Source organism: Heterodontus francisci, unplaced genomic scaffold (assembly GCF_036365525.1).
Source record: "Heterodontus francisci isolate sHetFra1 unplaced genomic scaffold, sHetFra1.hap1 HAP1_SCAFFOLD_59, whole genome shotgun sequence".
Lineage (NCBI taxonomy): Eukaryota > Metazoa > Chordata > Chondrichthyes > Heterodontiformes > Heterodontidae > Heterodontus > Heterodontus francisci.
The window spans coordinates 1,396,756-1,414,710 of NW_027140758.1; the positions used below are offsets into that span (position 1 = coordinate 1,396,756).

The 17,955-nt window shown below is 45.0% G+C and overlaps 1 non-coding gene across 1 annotated transcript; it reads right to left on the reverse strand.

The window, feature by feature from the left end:
• Positions 1–15,824: 15,824 nt before the first annotated feature.
• Positions 15,825–15,915, reverse strand: trnar-ucu (transfer RNA arginine (anticodon UCU)). Its single transcript is given in 2 exon segments — positions 15,825–15,860; positions 15,879–15,915. It is a non-coding gene; the product is annotated as a tRNA-Arg (tRNA).
• Positions 15,916–17,955: the final 2,040 nt, after the last annotated feature.

The window sequence follows — 17,955 nt, forward strand, 5'->3', positions numbered from 1 at the left end:
AATGCCAGATTGTGCTGTGCACAGCAAACCACCACGATATGCGAGACCCTCGCCGGGACATACTGAAGGGCTCCACTGGATCGATCTAGGCACCTGAATCTCATCTTCAGGAGACCAATGGCCTCCTTGACGGTCGCTCGGGTTGACCCGCAGCAGGTGTTGTACCTCTCCTCTGCATCCGTGCGTGGGTTCCTCACAGACGTCAGTAGTCATGTCCTCAGTGGGTAGCCCTTGTCTCCAAGGGTCCATCTCTGAAAGCGGATGGGGCCGCGAAAAGGTTCTGGCACCTGGGAGTGCCTTGGTATGCAGGCGTTGTGGCTGCTTCCCGGGATTTGTGCACACACCTGTGGGATCCATTTGCAGTGGTCGCAGACCAATTGCACACTGAACAAGTGGAAGCCCTTCCTGTTGAAGGCTGCTGGCTGGTCTGCAGGAGCCTTGATGGTCACATGGGTGCAGTCAATGACACCCTACACCTGGTGGAATCCAGCGATGGCCCCGAGTCCTATAGCTCTCTCAGCTTGACTGTTTGGATCAATGTGCACATAGTCACCGGCCCTCCTGAAGAGGACATTGGTGACCTCCTTGATGCACTGATTCACTACAGACTGTGAGATTCCACACATATCTCCAGTGGATCCCCGCAATGATCTGGTGGTGAAGAAGTTCAGTGGCACGGTGACCTTCAGTGACACTGGCATCAGGTGCCCACCAAGTCGCATGGGGCACAGCTGCATCATGGGAGAGAGATCAGTGACGACCTCCGTGGAGAGGTGCAGTCTGCGGAGACACTGTCACTCGGACATCTGCAGGTAGTTGAACCTCGGCTGACGTGTTCCTCTGCCTCCTTCTCCAGCCTCCTGTTCGAGGCTGGCCTTCCTGTGGGCCCCCAAGCTGCTGTGGTGCCCCTGCTGGTGCCTGCGCCTCCCTCCCTTCCTCTCTACTCCTCCTCCTCCTCCTCAATGGGAGCCTCGAATCCAATGAGAGCCTCGAATGAAGCCCATGACAGGTTGCCCCTCCCTGAGTGCAAGGCCTTCACAGTAAACAACACCCAGCCACCTTTACCTCACTTGTCACCCTCAATGAAGTGGCACTGCCCCAATGGCACCCTTGTGTTGTTCCCTCTGCAGAGCTGGCACATTGGCCCCCACTCCTGACAGTGTTTTCCGATGCCCTTTCCCCCTCCACCCTTGCTGCCAAGTTTTGCTGCCTCACCCGATAGCTTCCCAGTGAAGACAACACTCAGCTCCCACCTCCCAGTCACCTCCTTTAACCAGGCGAGGCTCTGAAGCCCCGTGGTTCCCGTGTGCTATTAGTTCAATTGGATCCAGTGAATAAAATTGCTGACAATTGGACTCATAAATACTTTAAATGCCTTCTTGCCATGTGGATGTGCGAAGTCTGCCCTCCATGTCAGCCGCCGACAGAAAAATCCGGTCCAACGTCTTCCATCCCTATTTTACACACCCCCCTCCCCCTCCCCGGCCTCCATTCCCGTCTCCAACGGTCCCTTAAAATGCTGGCGCATGCCTCTAAGACTAATGGGAGTGAAACCAGATCTGCTCCTTAGACTGAACAGGGAGAGCTGCTCTCTCTCTGTTTAAAGTGAATGAATCTGCTCTTTACCTTGTCTTACTGGAACGTTCACTGTCTGGAGATGTCTGTTTGAAAATGTTTTCCTGTTATATTAATGGAGCAGAGGAGCAGATGTGAGGTACTGTTGAACAGAGAGGTTTGGAAGTGGGTGAAGGGGTGGAGTGACGGTGTGCGTGAGAGGCGCAGTGAGTTGGCCATTCTCAATAGAGTGTCAGGAATGAAGGTCAGAGGAACAGACCAGGCAGGAAACACAGAAAGAGCGAGGAGAAGCTGGTGTGAAAAACAGAGATTAAACAACAGGCTTGTTCATTTGGTTTGGGTCTGGTGTTTAGAATACCCGGAATCTGGGTTCACTTCCCTTCCAACTCAGCGAATTGTATCAACATTATGTTCATAAAACCATAGAACGATACCCAAAGAAGGAGACCATTTGGTCCATTGTGTCAGTGCTGTCTCCTGTAATCTGTACATTTTTCCTTCCAGTATTTATCCCTATCGCTTTTCAAAGTTACTACTGAATCTGCTTTCAAGTCCTGATCAAACAGTGCATTCCAGATCACAACACATCACTGTATAAAAAATCATTCCTCATTTCGCCTCTGGTCCTTTCTCAATCACCTGATAAATACATCCTCTGGTTACTGACCCTTTTGCCACTGGAAACAATTTCTCCTTATTTAACTTATTGAAAAGCTTCTTGATGATGTCACATACTAGACTGCCAGTAAAACTGAAGCCCATGGAATAAAAGGGAGAATGACAGCATGCATATGACGTTTGCAGACTGATAGGAACATAGGAGCAGGAGTAGGCCATTCAGCCCATCGAGCCCACCCTGCCATTCAATATGATGATGACTGCTCGTCCACTTCAATGCCTTTTTCCCACACTATCTCCATCTCCCCTATGTCATTTGTATTTAGAAATCTCTCAATCTCTGCTTTAAACATACTCAATGACTGAACTTCCACAGCCCTCTGAGGTAGAGAATTCCAAAGATTCACAACCCACTGAGTAAAGAAATTTCTCCTCATCGCTGTCCTAAGTGGCTTTCCCCTTACGTTGAAATTGTGTCCCCTGGTTCTAGACTCCTCAACCGGGGGAGACATCTTAGCTTCATCTACCTGTCTATCCCTTTAAATATTTTGTAAGTTTCAATGAGATCACCTCTCATTCTTCAAAACTCTAGAGAATACAGGCCCAGTTTCCCCAATCTCTCTTCATTTGACAGTCCCGCCATCCCGGGAACAAGTCTGGTGAACCTTCGTTGCACTCCCTCGATGGCAATGATATCCTTCCTAATGTAAGGCGAACAAAACTTCACACAGTATTCCAAAGTGCAGTCCAACCAAGGTTATATACAATTGAAGCAAGACTTCACTACTCCTATACTCAAATCGTCTTGTGAGAGAGGCTAACATATCATTCGTCTTCTGAATTGCTTGCTGCACCGGCATGTTAGTTTTCAGTCACTTATTGACAAGGATACCCAGGCCCCTTTGTACATTCACACTCTTACCATTTAACAAATAATCTGCACATCTGTTTCTCCTGCCAAAGTGGATAACCTCACATTTTTACACATTATATTTCATGTGCCACTTTCTTGTCCACTCACTAAGTCTGTCCAAATTCCCTTGAAGCCGCTTTGCATTTTCCTCACAACACACATTCCCACCTAGTTTTGTGTCATCTGCAAACTTTGAAATACTACATTTGGTCCCCACATCCAAATCATGTGAACAGCTGGGTCACAGTGTGGTGGTGAACAGTTGTATTTCTGTCTGGAGGAAGGTTTACAGTGGGTTCCCCATGGTTCCTCATAACTTCAGTTATGTGCAGAGACTGGAAAAGCTGGGGTTGTTCTCCTTGGAGCAGAGCAAGTTCAGAACAACTTTGACAGTTAGAATCAAGGAATCAAATGGTTACAGTACAGAAGGAGACCATTCAGTCCATCATGTCCATGATAGCTCTTTGCAAGAGCAAATCAGCTAATTCCACTCCTCTGCCCTTTCATTGTAGCCCTGCAAATTTTCTCTATTCAGGTGTTTATCCAATTCCCTTTTGAAAGCCACGATTGAATCTGCCTCCAGCACACTCTCAGGCAGTGTATTCCAGATCCGAACCACTCACTCTGTCCCACACCCCTGGTACCATTGCAGAAAATCTTTTCTGTTCATTTCATCCCTCATAAATAATTGAAATGAAATGTTTATTAGGAAATGCACAACATAAAAAGGAGAGAGAAATAAATGCTGAGTAAAATAGAAGTCAATGTTTGAAAGGTAAAAAGAGCAAAAGATGTAACTTTTATTCTGGATGAATGAGAGGAATATATCACACTTTGGGGATTTTGTAAGAGGATTTACTGATAAACCTGGGATTTGAAAGGAAGCTGGTTCATGGTTTACAGAACAAATTCAGCCCCTGGGGTGGAGCCAACAGCTGCACCGTCCAATAACAGACAGGCCGGGGACTCTGTCTCAGGCCTAGTGAGCTCAGTCGATGAAAGCATGAAACTCTGAATCTCAAGTTTTTGAGTTTGAGCCCACGGTGGGTGTTTTCTATTTCCCTTTTCGGCTGATTTTACAGCCGTTATCCAGCTCTGAATTCCTCGGCAGAGAGTTCAAGGAGTGTTTGAAATGAGATTCAACAGCAGTATGAGAAAGTCTCTCCTTGATTCAGGACTCTTACCTCTCTGCAGGATCTCACTGCTGAAGACTGAACTTTATCTCATTTCATTCTCAGCTCAGGGTCAGTGTGGTTCACTGGGACTTCTGGCTGTCTCCCACTTCACAATCCATCAGTGCTGAGAAATCAATGGGGAATATTACTCACATGTTGTAATGTTTTATAAATACTTGAATGTATTTCACACTGTGTCTAACAGTGTGAATCTCCCCTGGTATATCAGCTCACCAACACTTCAACAGAACATTCACATAATGTGAGCTCTGAGATCTGTTCAGATCCCTTTCCCAAGACATGGAAAGTGGGATTGGGCTGGATCACTCTTTTTCAGCTGGCACAGACACGATTGCTAAATGGTCTCGTTCTGTGCCATAAATTTTCTCCATTTTCTATGTTCTATGAAGTGAGGTGTGATTGGGAGGGGCAATTCCACCAGGGTTATATTTTCTACCAAAACAATGACACAAGGGATACTTCACTTTTTTATTCATTCATTCATGCGATGTGGGCATCGCTGGCGAGGCCAGCATTTATTGCCCATCCCTAGTTGCCCATGAGAAGGTGGTGGTGAACTGCCTTCTTGAACCGCTGCAATCCATGTGGGGTAGGTACACCCACAAGCTGTGAGGAAGGGAGTTCCAGGATTTTGACCCAGCGACAGTGAAGGAACGTCGATATAGTTCCAAGTCAGGATGGTGTGTGGCTTTGAGGGGAACTTGCAGATGGTGGTATCCCCTGCATTTGCTGCCCTTGCCCTTCTCGGTGGTAAAGGTCGCTGGGTTTGGAAGGTGCTGTCTAAGGAGTCTTGGTGCATTGCTGCAGTGCATCTTGTAGACGGTACACACTGCTGCCACTGTGTGCCGATGGTGGAGGGAGTGAATGTTTGTAGATGGGGTGCCAATCATGTGGGCTGCTTTTGTCATGGACGGTGTTGAGATTCTTGAGTTGGAATTGCACCCATCCAGGCAAGTGGAGAGTGTTCCATCACACTCTTGACTTGTGCCTTGTGGATGGTGGACAGACTTTGGGGAGTCAGGAGTCATGGTTGAGTGAGAGGAATATATCACACTTTGGGGCTTTTGTAAGAGGATTTATTGATAAATCTGGGATTTGAGAGGAAGCTGCTTCATGGTTTACAGAACAAATTCAGCCCCTGGGGTGGAGCCAACAGCTGCACTGTAATTACTCGCCTCAGGATTCCAAGCCTCTGACCTGCTCTTGTAGTCACGTTATTTGTATGGCTACCCATGGTAACCTCCATGATGTTGATAGTGGGGGATTCAGTGATTGTAATGCTATTGAATGTCAAGGGGAGATAGTTAGATTCTCTCTTGTTGCAGATGGTCATTGCCTGGCACTTGTGTGGTGCGAATGTTACTTGCCACTTATCATCCCAAGGCTGTGAGACTGCAATAGCTCAGCTGGGAGTGTGTTAGACTGAAGATCCCTGGTTCAATCTGGGGTTTTGGCAGTTCTCCTTTATTCTGCATCGCCCTTTGGTTTTGACTCTTGAGCTGCACAATTTACACTGAAATTATTTCCCCAACTCTGAAGGTTGGATTGGAATAGAGAGATATCAAGTATGGGAAATATTTACATTGTCTGCTTTAGCTTATTCTCTATCTCCTTGTGTCCTTTTCCCCAGTTTTTGAATCTTTCGGGGTCGGGTGAACATTTGATTTGCTGCATTTGTCCCAAACTGAAGCCTTTTCCACATCTCTGGGCGGTCAGACTCATTCTGTCTGTTTTTGCTGCTCGTGACCATTAACGAGAACAGGCCACGAGTTCAATGTTTATCAGCAAACGGAAGATAACTGGAAAGAATTCTGTGTTACTCCAGACCAGTGACAAAGATGCAATGGATGTTATTCAAAATAAATTCCCTCTGACATTTTATGTAATCTTGTTTGCATCTAAAAGTTGGATTTTAAGTGTTACAAAAATGTGTCAAATTAATGACTGACCATGTGACAGCGCACATGGGGATCAAATCCACAGCCTTGTTGTTATCAACACTGCGTCCTAACCAACTGAACTAAGCGGCCTATAGACAGAGCCAGGTATGGGTTTGAGCCGCACGCTGGGCGGTTTGTGTTTTATTTCTCACACTGGGTGACAGAGCGATTGTACAAACAATGGACACATCACATCCCTGAAACATTGTTCTGATATAAAACAGTGTGAAATAAGAACTGAGCATGGAAATGGAACCAGAAATCAGGACTTTAATCTATTGAAGTTTATCTTGAAATTCAACCATTCACAGAACATTCCAATCGATCGAACGCTCTTCTGATATAAAATCCAGGAACTTGAGCTGCTGTAAAACATAACTGAGCCTGACGTGATCTGAACACACAATCTTTTGATCTGCAGTCAGACGCGCTACCATTATGCCACTAGCTCACAAATAAAATAAAGTGTTTCATTCCTGACAGATTTACTTCTTGTTTAGATTCAGTGATTGAAATTAATTCAATCATCATCTGACCTCCACTCTGTGAAGGCCTGCTACCCGACCTGAACCCGAGACCCGCGACCTGTGTCGGGTCCGGGTCATGTCGGGTCGCTCTTCCGGGTCTGGCTTTCGGGCTCAGGTCAGGTCGGGCCAGGTTCGGGTCGGGCTGGGTCCAGTTCGGGCTGTGTCCGGGTCGGAAACACACAGGAAGTATTACATTTTGCTCTGCTGGGAAGTTGAGTTTAGTAAGTGTCAAAAGTTGAAAAGCCAACCTGAGCTGGGAGTCCGGGACATCAAGGAGGGAAACTCTGAGTCTGCTCAGTGAGCAAGTGAGCATCTCAATGATGTCATTGCGCTCATGCTGCAGCTTCCTGTAGATTCGGAATCGGGAGGTAGGTAAAGTGAACATTCCGGTGGTTGGGTAAGGCTCGGGTCGGTTTGGGCGTGGGAATAAATGGAGATACTCGGGCCGGGTCGGGCTCGAGTCCAATGTGGTTCTGTCAGGTTCGGGTCGGGTTTTTTTTCCTGACCTGAGCAGGCCTTCACCGCTCTGTCAGTTCAGTGCCTTATTTAAACTATTACTTGGAGTTCTGTTTTCCAGGGTCTCGGCTGTTTAAGTGTTTCCCAGACCCACTACTCTGATTAATCAGACATTTTGCTGCTAACTGCTGCTGCTACAATTGAAATGTAAAAAAGAATTTCCAGTGACCTGCAACCAATGGACAAATACATTTCAGAAAGATAAAGCTCATTCACCAATCCACAAATGTGTCTTTCTGCTTATATTTATAAACAACTCCTTCTCTCCACTATGAGAACTATACAATCACTACAGTTATTTGAAAGTTAGTATAAGATATTCCAGTTCATCAATTTTAAAACTGCAGCAGGTATTTTCCAGAAAACTTCTCTGTTGGAACCTCAGTCCCATTTAGATTGAAAGTGGACCATTAATTTATTCACTTGTTCATTGTGGACAGGTGTCTGACTTGGAATAAATCTCATTAACTTTCAATGAGGTGGCAGTATTTCTGTGCTCCCATTTTACACAGTCTGTCCTGTTCACGCACCATGTTTTTATTCTCCTCTCCCATTCTCCACAGGATACAGATTGCAAGCATCATCAATCTAGCTGTTGAAAAGCATTGGAAGAATCTGGTCACACAGGGATTGAAACATTCATTTTCTGCCATTTTCCAAGTTGGTTGCTTTAAACACAGTACGATGTGCAATCATCTTGAAAAGAGATTCTCTTCAATATCCAATACAAACTGAATTACAAACCTGACAGACAAACACAGGAGAACAAGTGACTAGTGAACACAAACCTCATGGTGCTCATTTTCAGATTTATTGCAGTCATCCGACAAAACAAGTGAAAGAATATTCCAGTGAAATGATTTGGAAAGTAGGTGTAACTTTTGTTGGTGCCTTTCTTTGCTCTGTTGGTGAAACTTTCTTGCACCTGACTCCTGTTCATGTCTCTGTTTCCTCTATTGAATGAGGAAGGAGGTATTTGATCAGAAATCAACTGGATTGTGAACCGTTGAGAGGGGATTTCTGCACCGTCAGGGCTGGAAACAGGAGTGAGTGAAAGACAATGTGTGGAGTTTGATTTTGTACAGAGGGAGAGCAAATCTAACAGGACTGTGAGATATTGGCCTGGATTTTACAGCCCCAATAGCGGTGAACTCTGAGACTCTCACTGCTGTTGAGGGTCTGAACAGCACTGCAACTGCCGGTACATGCACACACTAACACCAGCATCTGGAAGTTGTGGTGGTGAGAAATGTGCTTAGAAGGAGCCTCTGATCATAATCGCACCAGCCCACTCTTTAAAGTGACAGGGACCTGTAGTTCAGCAATTTGGGCTCATTGCCCACAATGTACCCTGATTTTTACCTGGGTTGGATTAAAGCCGGTACCAACAGGCTCTGGGCCGCTCGGGAAGGACTTTTCTGTTGACACAACAGCTCCACTATTCCAGGAAGACACCGGCAGCAGCAGGGGTCAACTTTCAGAGGGAGCTCAGACATTTTAAATGTTGTATTTTATTTCTTAATTGTCTGTAAGTTTTTAGCATGGCCTGATCAGAGTTCTTAAATTTACATCTGACTTTTTATTAACAAGATTGAAGGGTTTTTAAAAGATCTCTAAATATATATGACTTTTTATCAAGATTTACTTGGCTTCTTTGTGAAGACTCTTGAGCAAGATTGAAGTGACTTTTGAAAACTACATCTTATCCTTTAAAATCCTGCTTCCATGTAGATGACATTGGAAGATGACTTCAGAATAGCTTCGACTATCTTTCTAACAGGTACTGCAACAGCTTAAGACCTACTTTTCTGCAAAAGCTGGTGAATTACCTTCCGGGAGCGGAGAGGAGCGGAGCGGAGCAGACCTATATGGACCGATATGAGGAGAACGCCGAGAGCGGAGCCTATAAATCCAATCCGAGGATCGAGGCCCAGTCTCTTACCTTCCAGGAGTGGAATGGAGCTCTACCAGTGTGCTGGAGTTTTGAAAAAAAAGAAGCCAACTGTGACGTCAGAGGAGAGCTGCAAGGTGATTGGTTGGTGAGTCACTGCTGTTAGTGTATTTAAATATCATAAAGAAAAGGGCAAAGTTTTTTAGGTGAAAAAAAAACCTCTGCTGATAAGATGAGTACTACTAAAGTGTTTTTTTTATTCAGTGTAACTTATGAAGGACTTTAGATTGTAGTGGGTAGAACAAGGCCCCGAGTGTCATTAGCATTTTTAAATTAAGGGAGTAACTAATTAATCTAAGGGTAAGTCATGGCAGGAGAACTCAGTCCCGTGATATGCTCCTCCTGCGCTATGTGGGGATTCAGGAACACTCCCAGTCTCCATGACGACCATGTGTGCAGGAAGTGTATCCAGCTGCAGCTACTGGCTACTTGCATTATGGAGCTGGACCTGCGGGTGGTTTCACTGTGGAGCGTCCGCGAAGCTGAGGACGTCATGGATAGCATGTTTAGTGAGGTGGTCGCACCGCTGGTAATGGATGCACAGGCAGAAAAGGGATGGGTGACCACCAGATGGAATATTTGGAGCAGGCAGGTAGTGCAGGAGTCCCCTGTGGCCATCCCCCTCTCAAACAGATACACCACTTTGGTTACTGTTGGGGGGATGACCTCCCAGGGGAAAAGAGCAACAGCGCGGTCCGTGGCACCACAGAGGGCTCTGCCGCACAGCAGGGGAGGAAAAGGGGAGGAAGAGCTATTGTGATAGGGGATTCTATCATAAGGGGTGCAGATAGGCGTTTCTGTGGCCGCAAACGAGACTCCAGGATGGTATGTTGCCTCCCTATTACTAGGGTCAAGGATGTTTCGGAGCAGCTGCCGGAAATTCTGAAAGGGGAGGGTGTGCAGCCAGAGATCGTGGTCCATATTGGTACGAACGACATAGGCAGGAAGAGAGATGAGGTTCTGCAAAGTGAATATAGGGAGTTAGGCAGAAGGTTAAAGAGCAGGACCTCTAGGGTTGTAATCTCAGGATTACTCCCTGTGACACGTGCTAGTGCGGGTAGGAATAGGAGGATTAGGAAAATGAATGCGTTGCTGAAGACTGGCGAAGGCGGGAGGGCTTCAGGTACTTGGATCATTGGGATCTCTTCTGGTGCAGAGGTGACCTGTACAAGAGGGACGGGTTGCATCTGAACTGGAAGGGGACCAATATCCTTGTAGGGAGATTTTATAGTAATACACTGGAGGGTTTAAACTAGTCTTGCAGCGGGGGTGGGACCCAAAGTAGTAGTCTCTCCGATGAGATAGTTGAGGCAAATGGAGAGGTTAAAGCAAGCAAGTCCAGTAGGCAGGCCAGGCAGGGGCAGGACAGGGAGCCTGGAAGGTCTGGTGGGCTAAACTGCATTTACATTAATGCAAGTACAGGTAAGGCAGATGAACTCAGAGCATGGATCGGTACATGGGATTGTGGCATTGTAGCTATTACGGAAACGTGGTTGAGGGATGGGCAGGACTGGCAGCTCAATGTTCCGCGGTACCGATCCTTCCGGCGTGACAGAGGTGGAGGTAAGAGAGGAGGGGGAGTTGCACTATTGATTAGAGAGGACATCATGGCAGTACTTAGAGAGGATATCCCGGGGTGAATGTCCAGTGAGGCCATACTGGTAGAACTTAGAAATAATAAAAGGGTGATCCCTTTGATGGGATTATACTATAGGCCCCCCAATAGTCAGGGGGAAGTGGAGGAGCATATATGTAGGGAAATCACAGATAGGTATAGGAATTCTAGGGTTGTAATAGTAGGTGATTTTAACTTCCCTAATATTGACTGGGACTGCCTTAGTGCAAAGGGATCAGATGGGGAAGAATTTGTTAAGTGAATCCAGGATAGTTTTCTGAAGCAGTACGTGGATGGCCCGACTAGAGAAGGGGCTACACTCGATCTCCTCTTAGGAAATGAGGATGGGCAGGTGGTTGATATGGCAGTTGGGTAGCACTTTGGGACCAGAGACCATAACTCTATTAGCTTCAAGATAGTTATGAAAAAGAATAGGACTGGTCCTCAGGTTGAAGTCCTAAATTGGGGGAAGGCTAATTTCCATGGCATCAGACAGGAACTCTCAAAAGTTGAATGGGAGAGGCTGTTTACAGGTAAAGGGACGTCTGGCAAGTGGGAGGCTTTTAAAAGTGAAATAGGAAGAGTTCAGGGCCAGCATGTTCCTGTTCGATGGAAGGGCAAGGCTGGCAAGTTTAGGGAACCTTGGTTGACAAGGGATATTGAGGGTCTGGTTAGGACAAAGAAGGAGGCATACGTCAGATACAGGCAGCTGGGATCGTGCGAGTCCCTCGAGAAGTATAGGGGATATAGGAGTATACTTAAGAAGGAAATTAGGAGGGCGAAAAGGGGCCATGAGATTTCCCTGGCAGATAAGATAAAGGAGAATCCTAAAAGATTCTATAAGTGTATTAAGAGTAAAAGGGTAGCTCGGGAGAGAGTAGGTCCCCTTAAGGATCAGTGTGGCAATCTATGTGTGAAGCCACGCGAAATGGGCGAGGTCTTAAATGAATATTTCTCGTCTGTATTTACCGTGGAGAAGGTCATGGAAGCTAGTGAGTTCAAGGGAGGGAACAGCGATATCCTGCAGCATATCAACATTACAAAGGAGGATGTGTTGGAGGTTTTGAAGCGCATTAAGGTGGATAAATCCCCAGGGCCTGATCAGATGTATCCAAGGATGCTATGGGAAGCAAGGGAGGAGATTGCTGGGGCGCTGGCAGAGATTTTTGTATCATCGTTAGCCACGGGTGAGGTACCGGAAGACTGGAGGATAGCTAATTTGTTAATTAATAAATTAAATAACAAACAATGTCGCCTCTTTCTCTTCTAAACTCTGGCGGAGACAAGCCTAGCTTGTCCAATCTTTCCTCGTAAGACAGTCCACCCATTCCATGTATTAGTCTCGTAAACTTTCTCTGTACTACCTCCAATGCATTTACATCCTTCCGCAAATAAGGAGACCAGTACAGTACTCAGTACTGCAGAAGAGGTCTCACCAATGTCCTGTATAGCTGAAGCATAACCTCCCTACTATTGTATTCAATTCCCATGGTGATAAATGATAACATTCTATTAGCTTTCCTAATTACGTGCTGGACCTGCATACTAACCTTTTGCAATTCATGCCCTCGGACACCCAGATCCCTCTGCATCTCAGAGCTCTGCAATCTCTCACCATTTAGATAATATGCTTTTTTATTCTTCCTGCCATAGTGGACAATTTCCGACTTTCCCACATTATACTCCATTTGCCAGGTCTTTGCCCAATTACTTAACTTATCTATATCCCTTTGTAGCCCCCTTATGTCCTCTTCACGACCTACTTTCCTACCTATCTTTGTGATCAGCAAATTTAGCAACAATACCTTCGGTCCCTTCATCTAAGTCATTTATATAAATTGTAAAAAGTTGAGGCCCCAGCACAGATCCCTGTGGCACACCACTCGTTACTTCTTGCCAACCAGAAAATGACCCATTTATGCTGACTCTCTGTTTCCTGTCAGCTTGCCAATCTTCTACCCATGCCAATATGTTACCCCCGACACCATGAGCTTTTATTTTCTGCAATAACCTTTGATATGGCACCTTATCCTTCTGTAAATCGCAATACAATACATCCACTGGTTCCCCTTTATCCACAGCACATGTAACTCCCTCAAAGAACTCCAATAAATTGGTTAAACATGATTTCCCTTTCAAAAAACCATGTTGACTCTGCCTGATTACCTTAATTTTTTCTAAATGCCCTGCTATAACATCCTCTGTAATAGCTCCAAACATTTTCCCTAAGACAAATGTTAAGCTAACTGGCCTGTCGTGTCCTGCTTTCTGTCTCCCTCCCTTTTTGAATAAATGAGTTACATTCACTCTTTTCCAATCTAACGGAACCTTCTCGAATCTAGGGAATTTTGGAATATTAAAACCAGCGCATCAACTATTTCACTAGCCAATTCAGGACCTGGCGACTTGTCAACCCACAGCTCCAACAATTTGTTTAGTACCACTTCCCTGGTGATTGTAATTTTCTTGAGTTCCTCCATCCCTTCAATTTGCTGATATACGGCTAATACTGGGATGTTATTTGTATACTCAATAGTGAAGACCGATGCAAAGTATCTGTTCAATTCATCTGCCATCTCTTAATTATCCATTAGTAATTCCCCAGACACACTTTCTATAGGACCAACAGTCGCTTTGTTAACTCTTTTCTTTTTAAAATATCTATCGAAACTCTTACTAGTTGTCTTGAAATTCCTTGCGAGCTTTCTCTCATACTCTAATTTTACCTTCCTTATCAATCTTTTAGTCATTCTTTGCTGTTTTTTATATTCTGTCCAATCTTCTGACCTGCCTCCCACCTTTGCACAATTATAGGCTTTTTCTTTAAGTTTGATAGTATCTTTAACTGTTTTCGTGAACCATGGATGGTGAGTCCCACCTTTGGAACTTTTCTTTCTCGTTGAAATGTATCTATTCTGTGTATTCTGAAATATCCCCTTAAATGTCTGCCACTGCATCTCTATTGACTTATCCCTTAACCTAATTTGCCAGTTCACTTTAGCTAGCTCTGCTTTCATGACCTTATAATTGCCCTTATTTACATTTAAAATACTAGTCTGGGACCCACTCTCCTCTCCCTCAAACTGAATGTAAAATTCAATCATATTATAATCGCTACTACCTAGGGGCACCTTAACTATGAGGTCTTTAATTAATCCTATCTCGTTGCACAATGCCAGGTCTAGTATAGCCTGCTCTCTGGTTGGCTCCAGAATGTATTGTTCCAAGAAATTATCCCCAAAACATTCTATGTACTCCTCATCTAGGCTACCTCTGCCCATCTGAATTTTCCAATCTATATGTAGATTAAAATCCCCCATAATTATCACAGTACCTTTCTGACAAGCTGCCATTATTTCTTCCTTTATATTCCATCCGACAGTGTGGTTAATGTTAGGTGGCCTGCACACCACTCCCACAAGTGACTTCTTGCCTTTATGATTTCTCATTTGTACCCAAACTGCTTCTGCATCCTGATCTCCAGAAATCAGGTCATCCCTCTCTATTACGCTAATACCATCATTAATTAACAGAGCTACCCCGCCACCTTTTCCTAGCTTCCTGTCCTTCCGAAACGCCATGTCACCTCCAATATTCACATCCCAATCTATGTCGCCCTGCAGCCATGTCTCTGTAATGACTATCAGATCGTACTTATTTATTCTATTTGTGCTCCCAGTTCATCTGTTTTGTTTCAAATGCTCCATGCATTCAGACACAGAGCATTTAGTTTTGTCCTTTTATTATTTTTGTCACCTCTAGCCTTATCTGTCGATTTACTCTTAGATTTGTACATTCTGTCCCTTCCTGTCACAGTCTGTTTATCATTTCCCATATTTATACCTTTCTCTCTTGCCTTGTCTCTCCTCCTTGATTCACCATATCTTCCCAAATTTGATCCATTGCCCCCACTATTCAGTTTAAAACCGTCTCTACTTCCCTCGTTATGTGGCTCGCTAGAACACCGGCACCAGCACGGTTCAGGTGTAGACCGTCCCAACAGTACAGCCACCTCTTTCCCCAGTACTGGTGCCAATGCCCCACGAACCAGAACCCACTACTACCACACCAGTCTTTCAGCCGCACATTACTTTCTCTAATCTTATTTGTCCTATGCCAATTTGCACATGGCTCAGGTAATAATCCAGAGATGATTAACTTTGAGGTTCTGCTTCTTAATTTGGTGCCGAGTTCCTCATACTGACTTTGCAGAACCTCTATCCTTGTCCTGCCTATGTCGTTGGTACCGACATGGACCACGACGACTGGATCCTCCCCCTCCCATTGTATGTTTCGCTCCAGCCCTGAGCAGATGTCCTGAATCCTGGCACCGGCAGGCAACACAGCCGTCTGGACTCTTGCTTTTGCTGCAGAGAACAGAGTCAATCCACCTTACTATACTGTCCCCTACAACCACTACATTCCTTTTTTCTCCCTCTTTGAGCCGCAAACACTTACTGCAGACGTGTTTGCCCTGGATCACACTGGCATCCAGGAACTCCCACATGCTGCAGCTGTGACACATCACCTGTCCTGTCATCCTGAACGTGTTTCAATTAACTACTTAAATATTTTATTCAATTATTCATTTTATTGCATATTTTATTAAACTTACCACTAGTTTGTTTACTATTTTAAACGTTAGGACTAAAATGGATCTTAATCACTTACCAGATGCGCATCAAGCAGGTCGGTTCTTCCAAACCAATCAACTACCTGCTTGCCTGTGATGTCACAGCTTACCAGATCCTCACCAAACAGCTCCTTCCACTGCACCGAAGAAAGAACCAAACCCTGTATCCTCACCCCAGCGGCTCTCTGTTTCCCTGCTCTCACTCTCCATTGTGCCGTCACTCCTCGATTTTTTTCCCCTGCTCTGCTCCTCTCTCTCTCGCTCTGTCTCCGAGTCTGTGCTTTTGGCGCATTTCTTCATTTGTTGTTCCGTTGTGCTCCTCTGTTTCTGGTCCAAAATCTGACTCTGGTGGGACTTGAAACCACAACCTTTGAATATCGTCTTCATCATTATTTAGAAGTCCAACACGCTATCCATTGCGCCACAGAGCCTCACACATTTTTATTGACCTCACTAAGGCCTTTGATCTTGTCAGCAGAGACGGCCTCTTCAAACTGCAATGGAACATACGCTGCCCTCCTGACCTCTTGGGCATCATCTCTTCTTTCCACGAGAACATGCATAGTTCCATCAGTTACAATGCAGCAACATCAGACGCTTTCAAGATCAGCAGTGGGGTAAAGCAGGGCTGCGCGCTGGCGCCAACTCTCTTAGGAACAGAGGAACATAGGAGTAAGCTATTCAGCCCGTCGAGCCTGCTCTGTCATTCAATTCGATCATGGCTGATCACCTACCTCAAAGCCCCTTTCCCATGCTATCCCCATATCCCTTGATGTCATGAGTATCAAGATTTCTATCAATTTCTGTCTTCAACATGATTGAGCTGCCACAGCCCTCTGGGGCACAGTATTCCAATGATTCACCACCGTCTGAGTGAAGAAATTCCACCCATCTCAGTTTTAAATGGCCTACTCCTTATTCTGAGAGGATCTCCTTTAGTTTTAGACTCACCAACCAGGGCAAACATCCTGTCTACATCCACACTGTCGCACCCTGTATGAATTTTGTCAGTTTCAATCAGATCACCTCTCATTCTTCGAAACTTTAAGGAATACAGGCCCAGTTTCCTCATAAGACAACCCCACCATCCCAGGGATTAGTCTGGTGACATAAAAACAAGAAATGCTGGAACCACTCAGCAGGTCTGGCAGCATCTGTGAAAAGAGAAGCAGAGTTAACGTTTCAGGTCAGTGTCCCATCTTCGGAACTGACATATATTAGAAAAGTCACAGGTTATAAGCAAGTGAGGTGGGGGTGGGGCAAGAGATAACAAAGGAGAAGGTGTAGATTGGACAAGGCCACATAGCTGACCAAAAGGTCATGCAGCAAAGGCAAACAATATGTTAATGGTGTGTTGAAAGACAAAGCATTAGTACAGATTAGGTATTAATGGACTGAATATTGAACAGCAGGAAGTACAAACCTGAAAAAAAACAGTAGGTAAGCAAACTGAACAAACTGAGATGAAATGAAATAAATGCAAAAAAAAGATTAGTCTGTTGACCCTCTGTTTCACCCCCTCTATGGCAAGTGTATCCTTCATAAGATGAGGAGACTAAACTGTACACAATACTCCAGTGCGGATTCACCAAGGCTCTATACAATTGCAGCAAGACATCTTTACTCCTGTACTCATGACCCCTCGTGTGGGTACAACATACCATTTGCCTTCCTAATTGATTGCTGCACCTGCACAAGAGCTTTTAGTGTCTCAGGAACAAGGACACCCTTGGTTGGTCATCGACACTTCCCAACCTCTCACCATTTAAGAAATACTCTGTCTTTCTGTTTATTCTACCAAAGTGAATAGCTTCACACTTATTCACAAAATATTCCATGTTCTTGCCCATTCACTTAGCCTCTCCAGGTCCCCTGGAAGCCTCTCTGCATCCTCCTCACAACTCATACTTCACCGAGCTTTGTGTCATCTGCAAACTTAGAAATATTACATTTAATTCCCACATCCAAATCATTTATATAGGTTGTTAACAGCTCTGGCTCCAACACTGATCCTTGCAGTACCCCAATAGTAACAGCCTGCCATCCTGAGAAGGACCCGTTATTCCTGCTCTCTGTTTTCGGTCTGTTAACCAGTTCTCAATCCATATCAGTATATTATCCCCAAGCCTATGTGCTCTAAATTTGTTTACTCACCTCCTGTGTGGGACCTTACCAAAGGAAAATACAAATACCACACATCCACTGGTTCTCCTTTATCTGTTCTATAGGTAACATCCTCAAAAATCTCAACAGGTTTTTCAAACCTGTTTTCCTTTTCATAAATCTATGTTGACTCTGCCCAATCATGTCATCATTTTCGAACTGTCTAGTTATCACATCCTTTATAATTGGCATATTCTTCTCCATGCTGCTATTGTACACTTTCAATGACTCAGATGGGGGTGTTCACCTGCACATCAGAGCTGACGACAAGCTGTTCAACTTGGCAAGACTGTGCGCCAAGACCAAAG